The 17,735-nt window shown below is 43.7% G+C and overlaps 1 protein-coding gene across 2 annotated transcripts in view; it reads right to left on the reverse strand.

Moving 5' to 3' along the window:
• Positions 1-17,503, reverse strand: part of DAG1 (dystroglycan 1) — a 53,538-nt gene extending 36,035 nt beyond the window's left edge. Inside the window, exon 1 of one of the 2 annotated variants that reach the window (XM_033926088.1) lies at positions 17,033-17,503. The gene's annotated coding sequence lies outside the window, so the exon portion shown is untranslated. Of the gene's footprint in view, positions 1-15,967; positions 16,355-17,032 lie in introns of those variants that run through there. The other variant, XM_033926089.1, reaches the window with a different exon arrangement.
• Positions 17,504-17,735: the final 232 nt, after the last annotated feature.

The following is a 17,735-nucleotide window of genomic DNA, read 5'->3' on the forward strand; positions in this document are numbered from 1 at the left end:
GAGTTCGGTGTGTCATGTGTATGAAATGGAAAAAACATTGGCGATTAAGAGAGGATATTATAAGAAATTTAAAGATGTGTGGGGACCATTAATTGATTACTATAATAAATAAATGAATTTATCCCCATTTAGTATGTATAGGGTGGGAGGGTGGGTTTTATGACATTAGGATGAGTAGTTACAAAAATATTTGGAAAGGGAGGGAGGGGAGGTAATTTATGGTATAAGATGATTGTAAAGTTTCAAGTGAAGAATGTATAGTATGACTTGATTTATTGTACACTTGTTTGTATAATGTAAAAAGGAATAAAGATATTAAAAAAAAAAATTCAGATGCAAGTACAAGCTATGAAGGCAATGGTAATAAAATTTATTGTAAGACGACTTAATATTTTGTATTTTTTTGTGTTATAGATTTATGCGAATGTGAGAAATAATTCAACTGATGTTATAACACAGCTTTATTGTAAATTCGAATGCATAGTCATTGGGGAGATCCTGAAAACCTGACTGGATTGCGGCCCTCATTCCCCACCCCTGGTTAAGTCTAATCCACCAGCAGGCGAAGGCAGAGAATACCAAAGCTGTGATCCATTACCTCGGGTGGCATGCTCCTCGATTCCCCAGTATTTTTCTAGACAAAAAGGAGCCAACACAGACAGCTTCTTCCTCACCATTTCATCACCAACCAGAAATAATCCAGTTGTAACTTGTCTCCATGCAAAAAAACAAGGCAAAGGCAACAAGCAGAGACAGACAGAAACCCACCACATGACAGTGGGTGGGGGGCCCTCTGGATTTGTTTATTGTGACTAAGAGAAAGAAAACAATCAGGTAAGTCATAATTTTACCTTCCCTGTCATCAGCAGCAGACGAATCTAGAGACATGTGATGTAGCAAAGCAGTCCTCAAACAGGGTGGGCCAACGCAGCTGAAATCAATGACATTCCAAAGGAGGTTTCTGACCATGCTGCCACATCCACTCTGTAGTGTCTGACAAAAGTATGCACTGACGACCAAGTAGCCGCTCAGGAAATGTCTTCAAAGAAAAAGGACAGTGACTCACCCAGGACGCTGCTAACACCCTAGTAGAATAAACTCTCAGGGCTAGATTCTCAAAACTTCATGTTAAAAACCAATGAACTGCTGTCGCAGTCATTATTGTAGCAATTTTCAAAAAGGTAAGTCATTCTCCAAAAACGCACATGCAAATGAGGTTAGCGGAGAGTAGCGAAGGTTCACTAAATTCGCTGGCAATAGCAATCAGCACATGTGCAGAACGCAAAAAAAAAACCCAACCCCTAAATCAAAGATCGGCAGGAGGGATGCCCACTTCCTTCCACCACTGAAGTCAAGCAGCTCCCCCGCCCACCCCTACAGCAGCAGGAGAAATGCCCACTCTCTCCTGCCAACATCAAGCAACCCCCCACCTGACACCCCCTCCCCAGCAGCATGAGATGCCCACTCCCTCCTGCTGCCCAGAAATGCCCCCCACAACACCCCCCCAGCAGTGGGAAATGATATCCCCCTGTGCCAATGATGACCCCACCTCCCCTCCCCAGGCTTTCTCCTCCCTGGCGCATCCTGGGATATGCTGGGGAGGGGCTTAAGGCTCCAATCAGGATGTACAAGGGAGGGTAAGGCCCGCCATTTTGAAGAGGCAGGCCTGCTGGCCAGAGGGAGTAGGCATCCCTCCGACCAGCCATTGTAAATAAGGGGGAGGGGATGGGGGTCATCAGATGCACGGTAAGGGTGTTGGGAGGGGGTTGTGTGGTAGTGGGAGGGAGTGGGCATCTCTCCCATTGTCGGTTGGGGGGTGTCATGGGGTGGGGCATTGCTTGGTGGCTAGAAAACTCAGAAAAGACCACGATAACCTGTTTTAATAATTAGCCGCTAAAATATATGCACGCTAAACCAGCTGAAACCCGTTTAGCGAGCACATTACAGACAGACTTTAGTTTTGAGAATCTGTCCACTCAGAGACCAAAGCGAAGTCTTTCTCATTAAGATACAGGCCAAAGCCACTGTCGCCACAGAGGTCATCATGCCCCTAGCTGGACCACTGAAGAAGACAAACAAGTTATCTGAATGGCAGAATTCATTCATGTTGTAAGTAGCACAACAAGACCCTGCGAACATCCAACAGGTGAAGTTGCCAAAATTGGTCCAGATAGTCTTCCTCTTTAAAAGCTGGAAGGAATAATGGCCGATTCACGTGAAAGGTGTCCAGAATTGTCCAGACTGTGACCCAGCCTCCGGGAAACGCTGGAAAGAGCCTGAAACTCGGACACTTGCCAAGTCAACATGATTGCAACGAGAAACACCGTTTTTAAAGTGAGGTCCTTCACCATAGTTTGCTGCAGAGACTCAAAAGGAGCCTTCTGTAAGGATTGCACCAGATTAAGCTGCCATTTCAAGCAAGGCCTCCTCAGGGGAGGACGCAAGCAACCCACCCTTTTAGGAAAAACACAATATCCAGATGAGCAACAAAAAAGAATTCTGTAGACACCCCCGAAAACAAGTCGGCACTGCCACCTGAACATGCAGTGAACTGGCTGCCAATTCTCTCTCGCATTCTTTTTATAAGAAAACCAAAATCTGTAGCAAATATCTACTAAATGGCAAAATCCCTCTCTACCAGGACTCGAACACCCTGGCATAAGCATCTGATGTAGATCACTGTTCTTCAACCGCTGGTCCACGGACCGGTGCCAGTCCGAAGAAAATTCCTGCCGATCCGCGCAAGTGGATTGATTTTTTTATTTCGTCAAAAATTACAAAAGACTACGGGACACTCAAAGTCACAGGAAAATATTTTTAAAACCAACAGGAGGAAATTTTTTTCTCAGAGAATAGTTAAGCTCTTGAACGCACTGCCAGAGGTTGTGGCAAGAGCAGTTAACACAGCTGGTTTTAAGAAAGGACACACTAGTGACCTCAATTGGCTACTGTGAAGACAAGCTACTGGGCTAGATGGACCACTGGTCTGACCCAGTATGGCTATTCTTATGTTTTCTGAGGCAGAACATCCAGTGTCATCGGGTCAATCCATGGCTAACTATTTATTTATAGAGAAATCTGATTTCCTCTGCCATCCTCTCGCTGCAAGTTCTTCCCTGCCTGTTGGATGTAGGCCACCACTGTCACATTGTCCGAAAGCACATTGACTGGCTTCCCTTGATCAGCCTCTGAATGGATAACAGGGACAGCTGTACTGCCCTCAACACCTTGACTCTGTCACGCTCCATTTCCCCTGAGCCGTGAGAATGAGCTTCTCAGCCCCACTTCTCAGCCTCTGCAATTAAACTCTGGAATTTGTTGCTGGAGAATGCAATGAAATCAGTTAGCTTAGCAGGGTTTAAAAAAGGGCTGGATAATTTCCTAAAAAAGAAGGCTTGGGGAAATCCACTGCTTATTCCTAAGATAAGCAGCATAAAATCTGTTTACTACTTGGGATCTAGGTACTTGGGACCTAGGTTGGAAACAGGATACTGGGCTTGATGGATTTTAGTCTGTCCCAGTATGGCAATTCTTATGTCTTAAACCACTGGCCATATCAAAAACCACCCCCAGATATTGCAGGCATTGCGTCGGTTCCAGGTGGGTCTTGGAGGCATTCGCTATCTAGTCGAGACTCTGAAGAATGAATATCACCCTGCTGATAGCCTGACGGTGTTCTTGCACCAAGTCCACTTGTATCAACCAGTCATCCAGGTATGTATGCATTCAAATGCCTTCCTTGCATTAAGAACGCTGCCACCACAACCATGATCTTCCTGAAACTCCTGGGAGCCATAGACCAAAGGGCAATGCAATGAATTGTTAGTGCTGACCCCAATACTGCAAAATGCAGAAACTGATAATTGGAGGGGGGAGATAAGATGGGAATATGAAGCATGCTTCCCTAAGATCCAGCTAAGTAAGGAACTACCCTGGCTGTACGGCTGCGATTAGGGACCGCAGAATTTCCATCCTAAAACGCTGCGCCTGCAGAACTGGTTGACCCTCTTAAGTCAAGCACTGTGCGACAGGAGCCCCCCCCCCCCCCCCCCACACACACACACACACCTTCTGTGTACAATGAAATAAATAGAGTACCTGCCCTTGCAAAGTTCTGTCTGTGGCAGAGTCATCGCTCCCATTTCTCTCAGAGAATGGAGTGGACAGAACTACTTCTTGCTTGGCTGAGGAGCAGCAAGGAGACTCCCCAAAGGAATTGGCGATTGAAGGAAAATTCCTACTTGTAACCTTCATGAATTATATCTAGGATCTACTAGTCCATCATAACTTTGGCCCACTCTCCACAAGAGAGACAGATGTCCCACTATCTAAAGAGAAGGGGGAGCAGGCTAGCCACCCATCACTGGGCAGGTCGAGTACTGGCAGGAGTATGGATTGACTGTGGACCGAACTGTTTGCCCACTCGAAAGGACTGCTTCAGTTGGAATTTGGGCCTCTGAAAAGACTGAAATCTACCTGGGTGGTACTACTTAAGATTCCCGGTACTTAGTTTGCACCGGAGTCTTCCGGGCTGGACCCCGGGGCGATCTTCTGGTAGATGCTGAGACTTTACTTTGACTAGATCCTTTAACCAGCTTTTCCAAGCCTTCTCTGAAGAGTTTTTGCCTAATGGGAAGCTTTATCAATCACTCCTTAGAAACCGTATTAGCGGCCCAATGGCGAAGCCACAGGGAATGCAGAGCCATGATAGCCAAAGTCATCTGTTTAGTTGATGCATGCACCAGATCATAATGGGAATCTGCCAAATAAGTGAGCCCGAATCCATGCTCAGGAAGGGAGGCAGCCGATAGGATCCCAACTCCTCCCAGAAGTCTGCTGCCTGCTGTACCCAACCAAGGCACACTCTCACTGCATAGGAACTGCAGCCCGTAGAGATAAATTTGCTACCTCAAAGGAAAGCTTCAGGGTAGACTCAAACTTTCTATTTTCAACATCTTTCAAGACAATGCCTCCCTCCACACAGAGTAGTAGTCTTGGTGACAGCAGCTACTAGCGTATCCAACTTAGGCCTTAGTCTCTCCAATTTCTCAGGAGAGAGAGGGTAAAGCTGGGCCAAGGCTCTGGCAACATTGAGACTATGAGTCTGGTGAATCCCACTGCACTGCAATCAATTCTTACATCACCACATGCACTGGGAAGGTCCTGGAGGGTGTCCTGGTGCGTCTCTTCTTGAGATTCACCACTGATTGAGAGGTAGACTCAGGAGAACTAATATTAAGAGGCTCTAATGACTTGACAATTAAGGAGGACAACTCCTTTTTTCAAAACACCCATACAGCCATCAGGTCATGTGCAAGGTCTGGAAGAAGCTTACCATCATCAGAGATGGGATCAGTAATGAGAAAGAAGCACCCACCCCTCCGCGTTCTGCAACCTTCTGTGCTTCAATGCACAGTACAAAATTAGACCTAATGACACTGCTTGGGACCCCTGGTCAATGGGAAGAGCTCCCTGCTGCCCCGGAAATTCAGACCCTCCCTGAGCTAGAACCCAGAAGACAAAGTACATCCTTTTACTAAAGGGAAGATCACCACATGTGATGGCTGTCGACGCCCTAGCAGGAGATCTCCAGTTCCTGGGGAATGATAACAATCCTTCAGCAGTCTTCTGCTGGAGTATGGAGTGGTGGGGTTCCCCAGTGCTTGACGAGGGCATCTAGCCAGAACATCTAGGTTCTTCAGTAGAAGAGTACAGTTTGGAAGAGAGGTGCTTCTCCAGGCATGAGCAGAGTCTGATCTTGGTTAAGACATGAAAAGGGACATTTTGTTATGCAGGTTCTAGTTTGTGGAATAGATTGTCAGTTAGGGTGCTGGTCTTTGACCAGAGGGCCGCCGCGTGAGCGGACTGTTGGGCATGATGGACCACTGGTCTGACCCAGCAGCAGCAATTTTTATGTTCTTATGAAATACAATGAATGCAAAGTTATTTGAGTTTTCGGAAAAAAATTTGCGATATAAATTGAATTGGATTGTTGCAAAGTTATAAATTGAATGCCATGGTGACATATGAAGATTTACTGATAATGGGTGGTTGATATTGAATATTGTAATTAAAGGGTTTATTATTAAGGAATTGTGTCATTATATTATGATAATGATAGTGATAATTTTATTGTATTGTGTGATGTTTTTATGTGATGTTTTTAGTCTTGTAAACCGCTCTAGCACTTCAGTTTGAGCAGTATTATCAAGTATTAAAATCAAATTCTCTGTTCTTCTCCTTGGCCAATGGTTGGAAAAGTGCTTCATCACACTGACTTGTGGTTCTCCTTGACCCAGATGGCCATGGTATATGGAGCTGATTCATCTTGTAGCAGAATCGGCCTTTTCAGCTTCCTCTGCTGGGGCTCCTGATGCAGGGTTCTATCCCCATGGAGAATCTGTCTCCCTTTAGTCTTATGGCCTCTCATTTGAGAGGTCAAGCTGATCAGGAAGGGCTATTCGGAGGCAGTCATCTACCTTGCTTCAGGCACACAAATGAGCTACTTCAGCAGCTTCTGCGAGAGTGGCACCTCTTCTTGGCCTGGTGTAAGGAGAGAGCACTCTCACCATTTTAATCTTCTTGGTCTCAGATTTCGGCCTTCCTGTAGGCGAAGCTTGCAGAAGGAAGGGATTGACCTCCAACTTGCTCAGGTGCAAGCTGCTGCCCTGGTGTGTAATTGAAGTCAGCTTTGGGGCTATTCTCTGGCTGATCATCATAACATCATGCATTTATTTACTCAAAGGAGTTAGTCATTGGAGTTCACTTCTCTGATGGTCTTGCCTGGAATAGAAGCTTACTTTGATCCTGAACTGTCTTCAGGGAGCTCCCAATTCCGTTTCTTAGAACAATATATTTTATTTTTTATTTAAATATTCAAACCGTGTTCTAAGTTGTTAGGTTGTACGTTTTTGAATTAGTAACAAAAGACGATTCTGATTTTCTTTTATATCCTATTTTATAGAAAAGACTATGAAGTGTAGCTTCATTCTTTTTACTTAAGTTTTGTCCTTCATTTAGATTAAAAGGTTCCCGAGTGTTTGTAATTTCTTTTATATATAAAATTTAAAAAAAAATCCACAATGGCATAGCTTTAGCCTTTACATCCCAGCTTTAACAGGTTAGGGTTTAAAAAAATAGCCTAATGATTACCTTTGGCAGTGATGAAATGCCTTGTATATTGCATGCTTGCAATCGATACAGAATATAAGTAACTACTATTACTATTAATTATTTCTATAGTGCTACCAGATGCACGCAGCACTGCACAGAGTATATTATTCATTTCCTATACATGAGGGTAAATCAAAAAGTAAAGGCAAACTACATTTAACAGCTTTAATAGAAGTATTTCTTCACAGAGAGTGGTTGATCATTGGAACAAGCTTCCAGTGCAGGTGATCGAGGCAGACAGCGTGCCAGACTTTAAGAATAAATGGGATACCCATGTGGGATCCCTACGAGGGTCAAGATAAGGAAATTGGGTCATTAGGGCATAGACAGGGGGTGGGTAAGCAGAGTGGGCAGACTTGATGGGCTGTAGCCCTTTTCTGCCGTCATCTTCTATGTTATCACTTTTCTACATAGCCCCATGCAAGACGACTGGTTTTTGTGAGGGTCCCGACACGGACCATGTTTCATTGTCTTTTTCATGGAACCCAAAATGGAATAAAGTGCTTGTATCAAAACAAATGGGGTGGTGAGCCCAATTCAAAATTCCCACTCTTAAGACGCTGTCAATGAAAATTCTTGTCCGAACAAATTATTATTATTTTATTTTTCTGATATTATTCTCTCAATGATAATCATAATTCTGATATAATTCTCTCAATGATAAATGATAATTTTGGTTTGAATTATGGAGTTTTTATTCATGTTAAGTGTATTCTTTTCAGGCCAATTGACACACCCCTGAGGCAGGTCTCTACCTGGGTGCCGAAACATGGACCATGTCAGGTCATCAGCTGGATCTTTTCAATATAAGGACATGACGTTTATAGATCTTTTATATATATGTTTTAATTCATGTGCTTCTGTATTCATTTTGAATTAATAGAACACGTCAACCTTGGCACTCTCCACTTGTTCTTTCTTTGCCAATGTCTTGCGCGCTATTGACAATGTACCACCCAAAACACACTCTTGAAGAGCCTCCCCAAAAAATCACTGAGACAAGCTGTCAGCCCTGTACTCGTTGTGCTGAGAACTGCAGAAAGGGAAGCTGAAGCAGCTTACAGGACGATCCTCTGCCTCAACAAGCCTTGCAAACTGGACCGATGGTCTTCTCACTGCCCCTCTGGCCCGACTCCAATGGCTGGGGACCTCCACTACCTACGGAAAGCACCGCGTCATGACCTGCAGAGGAACGCAGACAATTCTGATCCCAGACACACCTCCATGGAGCCATGCAGCCTGGGGTGAGCCAGCTCCCAAGGGAACAGCCCCTGAGCCCCAATCTGAAGTGCAAGCTGTCCAGGAGGTGCACTGCAAGGCAGCCAACCCCTTGGAAACAGACTTTATCCACAAAGTCTGTGATCTCCCACAGCCAGAGCTGTCCCCACACAAAGATGCAAAAACACAAAAATACTGAGTAGAAGAAAAATTAAACGAGAGCAGAAAAGACTAACTCCTACTCTCTCACTTGTAGGAAAGCAACTGGAAACCTGAGTGCAGTCCCGAGGTAAGAGAGGCAGGCTGAAAAAATTATGTATGGGATGCATAACCCACTTGTCCAGGAATAGATCAGGATTGTACAAGAAACAGTGATTTAGGAGCTGGAACAAACATTTGTCATAAGAACTCTACTTTCTACTGAAGTCTACAATAAACACACAAAAATAAAGAGGGGAAATGGATCACAAGCAAAGTTCCTGAGAACACAGTCGCAAAAGCAATGGAAAGTCCTAAAATAAACAAATACTTAGCTTAACACCAAGAGTCCAGCTGCTTCAATTACACTGCAAGCTTAAAAGCAGCCCGACTGCAGCCTCACAAAATGCTGTTTAAAGAGTGGCAATTGCAGCTACAAATCCTCCAAATTGTCCATGTCAAAAAGGGAGTTGCAAAAAGTTTGGAAATCCATATAAAGTAAGGAGTCACTCCAAAGGCTCAAAACCGACTTTCAACTAAGCTTTCACATTTGAGACTTTGCCTTGAAACACCAGCAACCTAAAACCATCAAAACAAAAACATACAACCCTTCTCGCTATATATTTTGTTGCGTTTTGAGTAGTCAATCGGAGAGCTAGCAGATTACTACTACTAATTATTTCTATAGCGCTACTAGACATACGAAGTGGTGTACATCAAAACATAGAAGAGACAGTCCCTGCTCAAAAGAGCTTACAGTCTAGTCAAGGCAGACAAACTGGACAAGAACATAAGAAGTTGCCTCCACTGAGGCAGACCAGAGGTCCATCTCGACCAGCGGTCCGCTCGCGCGGCGGGCCATCAGGCCCATTGCCTGAGCAGTAGTCCCTGACTAGCTCTATAACCTATCTCTACTGTGCTCAGGTGGGGAAATTACAGGGGGAATGCTGATGTGCCAGTTCTTGCAAACACTAGCAGGCATGCTCTGCCACGTGGCTGGTGTATATGGGCCTGCCTTGCCACTTGTGCTAATCCCCCTGCTCTCTCGGTTGCACTCTGGAATTTCTTCCCCCCCTCCCCCCAACAATCGCTTTATGCTGTGCAGAAAGGAATAACGTTTAAACCTAATTAGCTTTGCCCGAGTTAAAAACAACACACACACAAAAACCTATGTCTGAGAGGTGCAGGGGTATTGCACCCAAACTGGATGAGCGGCCAGGGTCTTGGTAAGACTAAATCAGATGCTGACTATATTCCATTTATCTAATGTGGTGTTTCTTCTGCCCAGACAACATTATTAGAAACATGGCCTTTTTTTTTTTACCTTGCATGTTCTCTCTTATGCATCTTACAACCAGTTTTATTGTACACAGTGCACTCATGTTTTAAGATATGTATTTTATTAAGGTTCTAGTTTTATTTCTAATTCTATTTATCCAGAGAGGTAGGATTTTGTTACACTTATGCTTTTAAAATAATCACTTTTGTTTCTGCTGTTCTTATGTTTTGGGCTAATTGTTTTTATGAACTTTATGCCTGTTTTGTAGTCCTCCACAAAGGGTTTGTTTGTTTCACAATATCATGGTAGCTTTTATGCCTCTTTTGAACACATGGAAGGGAATAATCAAAAGAAATGTCTAAGTCTGATTTGGACATAGGGAGCCAAAGTCAGCAGTGGCAAAATGTTCATTCTCAAAAAGTCCATCTAAAATAATTTTTTTTCGAAAATCATCTATCTATATGTCCAGGCATTTGATTGTCCTAACCGCCACCATGTCTATCTTTATACCACATTCTCAACCAAAAATGAACGTCCAAAACAAGACTTTTGGACATGGGAGGGGCCAGCATTGCGATGGACTGGCCACCCAAACATAGCAACTGAGCAATGGGGCACCTTATAGGGCACTGCTGTGAATGTCACAAAAATCTCAACACAACTCCCTTATAGATCATGGTGAGCCCCCCCAACACTACAAAACCCACTATACCCACCTGTCTACAACCCCAGTAGCCCTTATGGCCGTAGGTGGCACCTATATGCCAGTAGAGTAGGGTTTGAGGAGTTTGGTAGGCTCACATTTTCCACCACTGAAATAGTGGTTAGAGTGGCTTATGGGCCTGGGTCCTCTGTTCTATGGTTCACTAGCTCGCCCCATATCCACAGTGGCCAGATAACCATGGCAGGGGCAAAGTAAAGACCCGGTCGAACCCCCACAAAGCTCAGAATAAAAACGCTATACCTGCCTCCGGAACATCAGCACCTGGCATAGGAAAGCCTAGCAGAGCTGCACAGAGATGGTCTTCTACACCCCTGTCTGAAAGACAATCCAATTACCTTCCCAGATAACATAGGCAACTGAATCTTTGGGAAGGTTGTACCAAAATCTGATAGAAATAAAAGGCTCTATTTCTGATTTATAAACAGTTTACAAAATATTGTCCCTTTTAATACTTTAATAAAAAGATTGAAATATAAAATCATTGTTCAAATGAGGAGATAGTCCTCGGGAACAGGATCAAACTCTGTCCCCGTGCCATTCTCTAGTCAGTACCCAAGAAAAAGATTTAGGTGTCATCGTAGACAATATGCTGAAACCATGCACCCAATGTACGGTGGCAGCCAAAAGAAAACATGTTGCTAGGGATGGTAAATAAAACCCAAGATTATTATAATGCTGCTGTGTGAGACTCCAGAAAGGGGGGGGGTTGGGGATATTTTTTTAGATTGTATTTTTCTCCATTTGTTAATTCTGAGCTTTGTTTCGTCCATCTGTAAAAGCTGTATCTGTGTAAGTTTGCCTCAATACAAATCATTTGAGCACAATGCCTCTGTGTTGCTCCATGGTGCAACCTCACCTTGAGGATTGCATTCAATTCTGGTTACTCTCTCAAAACAAAAATTAAAAATGTGGAATTAGAAAAGGTTCAAAGAAGAGCGACCAAAATGATTAAGGGGATGAACTCCTCTCATATGAGGAAAGGCTAAAGAGGTTAGGACTCTTCAGTTTGGAAAAAGAGACAGCTGAGGGGAGATGATTAAGCTCTACAAAATCCTGAGTTGTACAGAATGGATAAGAATGAATTGTTTTACTGTTTCAAAACTTACAAAAAGAGTAGGGGACACTCGAAGTTACATGGAAATGCATTTAAAACAAATAGGAGGAAATATTTCGCTCAAAAAATATTTAAGCTCTGGTAACAGTGGTTAGGGTACCTGGGTTTAAAAAAGGTTTGGACAAGTTCCTGGAGGAAAAGTCCAGCCTACTACTGAGACACACGGGGAAGCCACTGCTTGCTTCTATTTGGGTTTCTGCCAAATACTTGTAACCTGAATTGGCCACTGTGGAAACAGTATATTGGGCTAGACAGACCACTGGTCTGACCCAGTATGGCTATTCTTAAGATAGAAAAAAAACCACAGGAATCTTTTCAGAGGGCACCACAGCATATCCAGGGATGCCACTAGTAGAATTCAATGTTTTCTCTACCTCCACCTGCTGGTAGGAAGAGATAACCCTTTTCTGCAAAGTGGTGAGCGAAGCTAAGAAATAAAGGTTTTAAAATTGATATTTCCAGATGTTACTAGGGCCACACAACTTAGTCAAAGTCATTTTGGCCTTGAAATCTTAGCACCACTTTTTTCCTTAAATTTCCGTGCAAGTGTTTGCATCTTTGGGATTCACTACAGTTAAAGCAATAAGAAATACCATAATGAGGGTCAGGGAGAAAAGAAAGACAATGCTGTCTAATATATTAGAGTTATCCTAACTGATATTCTTCATGTTTTCTTATTTCTTTTGTAATATCAGTTATCTTGAAGTGGGCTAGTTGGATTTTTTTTTTTTTTCATTATCCTTGTGATTTATTGATACCTAATTACCTTGTAATTCCATTTTCTGTGTCCTTTTTCTGATAAATAGGTATTTAAAAATGCAAAAAAAAAAAAAAAAAAAAGGAAGGTATTTACTTCATATATTTTTTCGAGCAACTTCCGTAACTGCATACCCAGGTTTCTAGTGGCTTTGCGCCCCTCCCCCAAAATGGAACACTCAGTCTAGCAAAGACTGCAGACATTCCCCCTCTTCTACGAAACCACACTAGCGGTTTCTAACGCAGGGAGCCGCGCTGCTCCCAACGCTCATAAGAACTCAATGAGCGTCAGCAGCAGCGCAGGGCATTCAGCGCGGCTCTCTGCATTAAAAACCACTAGCGTGGTTTCGTAGAAGAGGATGGTGTTTACTGGATTAGTCACTATTTTTTTGATCATTCAACTTAAATCCTGCTAGAGGCCCAAAGGAATCAAAAAGATGAACAGGACAGATTGAAGAGCATTATTGGACAGATTGTGAGCCTGTCGGGACAGACAGGGGAAAATGCTTGGATAACTGAATAAATTCATGTAAACCGTTCTGAGCTACCCTGGGAGAACGCTATAGAAAATTGAATGAACAAAAACAAATCTAGTGAGTATTATAAAACAAACATCAGTAAAAGCCACCTTACAAAAAAAAAAAAAAAGTTAGACCCCCACCACCACCACCAATTCACTCCAAATATCCCCAGTTGTATCAACACTTTGCAATAGCAGCTTCATAAAAAGGACAAGTAGTTTTGGGAAAGGTGACAGCCTGTATTCACTGGAAAAAGTGGAAGCATAGGCACCATTTGCCACAACTGCAGCCCTGGAGTCATTAGATAGTGAACATATGATTTACAAAAAATATCCTGTGAAACTAAAATGGTTCCAAAACATGACAAAGAAATAATAATAATAATCACTTTATTCTTCTATACCGCCACAATCTTGCGACTTCTAGGCGGTTTACAATCAAGAGTGCTGGACATTCAGCGAAATACAATAAGTAGATATTCAGAGGAAATACAGAGATCAGAGACCTCAGGAGGCAATAGTATAGAAATACAATAGTATAGAAAGCCATGAAACCAAACCAAAGGTTTATTCTGCATCACAACTAAGAGTCAGTGCCTCCTTTTTATGCGACAATATTCCCAGGCTGTCAAAATCTACCTTACATTGACAATGCCCACTTCATATTTATAAATGAGGCGGGGCAGGATATCACTAGGCCTTAATTTCTGCCAGAATTTTAAGTCAACATTCAATCAATAAGTTGCCGTATAGTCTTTGTACTGTCCAAATGTATTCCACTGTGAATGTTTGCTTGTAACCCGTTCTGAGCTACTGGGAGGACGGGATAGAAATCGAATTAAATAAAGAAATAAAGATACTGGTCTATATGTCATCACAAGATTATGATCTTTGCCTAGTTTTGAAATAAGGGTGACAGAGCCTGATTAGTCTCTGGTGGTAAGGTTTCCCACCCCCCTCCCCCATTGACGCATGCAAAATATCATCTCAACGCCACAGCTATTTGGGACTCAAGCAAATGAAAATTCACGGAATACCTGTCTGGACCAGTGGATTTACTCAGTGTAAGAGACTGAAACACCATTTTAATGCCCGATAACAGAAGGGGAATCAAGAGTTTCCAATTCCACTTCAGTTAACCAGGGAGCGCTAAATTATCTAAATTAAAATGATGGGATGACTCGCCTACATTCTGATCTGAATAAAGCTGCTGGAAAAAAAAAAATAAAGTTAAGCCATTAGCAATTTATATATACGAACTTCTAAAGATATTCTATCACTGATTATCTCTGAGATTCTATGGTGTTTGGGCCGAGCCAAGGATGTGTTCTAAATTTGTTACTCTGAACACAAAGCTTGTTTGTTGATGCTTTCTTTTAGTCAAACTCTCTTCTTAAGTAAACTTGATGAATCGTTTGAAATCCACAGTTATGATATTAATTTGTATCCACGACACAATATTAATATTTATCACTTTTAAGGTTTGTTTTTTATGTAAAGCTTTGCTAGCATTTTTTTAGCTATGAGTTTTAAGATCTTTTGTATGTCTTTTTTATGATGTTTTAAGATTATGTATACCTTGTACACCATTTAGTTGTAAACGGTATAGAAATTTTTTAAAATAAATAAATAAATAATAGGTTCTATTAGGCATTCACCTTCGCTCTTTCACGTAATTTGGCATTTAAAGCTGATTGTATAGCTAGCAATCTTTATTAGATGGTATATCAGCCATCCAATACAATCCATGTTCCCTCACTAAGTCCTGTTCTAAATGCTCATCACTTTATCTCCAAGCCACATGGGGGAGACAATGAAGGTGACTGGCATAGGACAGGCCAGCTCGTGTCTAACCTTGGGCAACCATCTCTAGGAGACCTTATTCTGGAGGATCAGCCAGAAGGGTCTTATTGCCAAAAGTGGGCTCCACCACCACTGGAACCCCAGACAGACCCTGGTCCGCTGGCATCATTTGGCACCAGGTTGGGGGGTAGGTGGATCTCTAACAGAATCCTCCAAAAATCTAAAGGTCCCTCCACTTGAAGGGGAATTCAGTCTCTGCTGCCAGAATCTGCTTAGTCAACAGGATGAGGTGCTGGAGTCACATGAGGTTCAGGGCTCCATTGGGACATCCCCAGTAACCAGGCCCCCCCCTTCAACATACATTGCAGCATGAGAAAGCCCTAAATGGCCTTCATCCCTGCCAGACATTGGGGCCATAGGTCCTACCTCTAGACAGGAATATCAAAAAGTACTCTGGGAGTCCTTTCCTCTAAGGCTAGTGCAGCTGTGGCGTTCTGTGGGTCTACCAGTGCCAGGCAGGTCTACCAGTGCCAGGCAGCAGGCATGCATAATGCACCGAGACCTAATTTGCTCCTCAAGGTTTTTAATTAGTTTTATTTCCTAAACAACGTAATAATGCTATACCAGGCAAACCCAGTCAATCAATCTTGTATTCCTGGAGCTATAAGGGAGTGGGCAGAGGGGGGTGCAGAACTCCACAAGATACAAGGGCAGCAAGGGAAGATGGGAACCCACACTTCCTGTGGCAGGGCTAAGTCATATGCCTCACCAAGTGATCATACAAGGATGAGAACTTGAGAGCAGCAAAACAATACTGCATGCTTCATCAGGTCCAAGGATCCAGCTGGTAGACTGGGCCAAACTGTATAGGGGAAAACACCCTCCAGGGATTCAAGACAAAGTTAGACAAGTTCCTGCTGAACCAGAACGTATATAGGTAAGGCTAGACTCAGTTAGGGCACTGATCTTTGACCTAAGGGCTGCCACAAGAGCGGACTGCTGGGCACGATGGCCCACTGGTCTGACCCAGCAGCGGTAATTCTTATAACACCAGCCTTCATTTCTGAGAGTTAGACCAAGGACCCTAGACTACCATCTACTGAAAAAATCTGGAGTTATCTAATGAGTGAGCACAAACCCTCCTTATACCAGTGATGTCACAGGAAAAGATCAGTTTTCTACCTCCATCTGCTGGCAGGAATGGACAAGACCATGGTACAGCCCTTTTTTTCAGGTGGGGAGAGGGAGGAACCCTCATTCTAGTCTGCCACTGCCATTCTGTTACCATAGATTTGGAAAGAATAAAAATACTTGGGGAAAAACATCTTAAAAAAACCAAAGAAAAAAAGTTTAGCAAGTTTAGATTTTCCCAAGGGCTTCTCTCCTTATGTGATTATATAGCATGTCTGTACTGCACTCTTCCAAATGAAAGGTTTCTAAATTCATGCTTTAAAGACAGTCACAGCTTCAAACAAGCACCTGAAATTACTCATTCTAAAAGGAACTACAGAGGTTTAAAAAAATATATATAATCTTGTCTGCAGTGAACCAATAACTCATTAACTAGGTGTCCAACAGAAGTGATCTAACAGATGCAATATTAAGATACTAAATTCAATTTCCAAATGGAGAAGGCAGTTTCATAAGCACAAAGTTGAAATTAAATTGTCATGCCCTCGAACATGACAATTCTTGGGAAAGCCTCTGCCGATTTTTAGTTACCCTTATACAACATAAGACCGCCTTAAAATATCCTCACTCTTGCCACAATACAATTCGTTAGCATGTCTTTAAGAAAAACAAAAATATATATAGATCTTATTGCATTTTAAGGCCTGCACACACTCCCAGTGCCAGCCAGATCTCTGGTGCAACAAAGGAGCTTCTGAAAGACTTGCAAGCAAAGGACAAGGGGGGGGGGGTCGTCTCGTCCGACCACCTTACTTCCCCTTCCCCCCTGCACAAGCAGCTCCACAGTGGGTCGAAATGCAGGTATGGCTCGAGCCCAAACCTACACATTACTGATTAACTCGACCCTTCTCCTCCATAGGCGAGAAGCAGCACCTCCTGCTAGAAAAATAAGGCCAATTCCTGCTTCCCCCTCCCCCCCCCCCAGGCCTTTTTTTAGGACCAGCTGCGGCTATAAAAAGTAATAGGCCGCCACTCGGACAACTAAGAGAGGAAGCGGGAGCCCCCGGCACTAGGTAATGGCCGAAGGCGAAAGCAGCGGATTAAAGGCGAACTCACCATCCCGAAGAGAGGCAGCAGGTGCGGACATCGCTCCCGAAGGACCTCCCCCCCCCCGGGCGGCTCCCGCTTGCCAGCGCCGAAACTTGGCCTCACGCGCCAGCAGCAGCCGTTCCGGGGTCTCCCCCAACTTAACTTCCGCCGCCGCCGTCACCACCACCTGACGACGACGCCCCCCCGGTAACTCCAGCGCGCGAGCTGAGGCACGTCACCCAACAACCGCCAACCCCAATCCGAGGAGGGCGTGCGCGCGCGCGTCCGAGCGAACGCGCCGCCAAAAACGTTCCGGCCTGAAAAAGGGAATCGTGCCGTTTACACGAAGGGGTGCATCGCTATTACTGCGGGTCCTAGAAACCAGCCAATTTCCCCCCTCGCAGACTACTTAAGAAAACCGCGGTTTTCCGAAGCCGAAAATGCGTCCTAGCTTTCAAAACAAACCGTTCCCTTAACGAGCTGCTTTCATCTTCTCGTTTCTTTCCCTCTATAACCCCCCTGCCTTTGCGCATGGTTGAGCCCCTTCCCTGTGAAGCCCCGCCTCACGGCTCTCGTGCTCTCCCGCCCCTCAAGGGAAGGACCAGTCAAAGCCACAGAAATTTCCATTCGCGATAGGGGGGGTTTTCTCGGCGTCGGTATCTTTTTCTCTTTGCCAACCTCATCCGCCGTTGGAAAGAATTATTTAAAAGGGGGTGGAGATGGAGAATAT

Source organism: Geotrypetes seraphini, chromosome 17 (genome assembly GCF_902459505.1).
Source record: "Geotrypetes seraphini chromosome 17, aGeoSer1.1, whole genome shotgun sequence".
Lineage (NCBI taxonomy): Eukaryota > Metazoa > Chordata > Amphibia > Gymnophiona > Dermophiidae > Geotrypetes > Geotrypetes seraphini.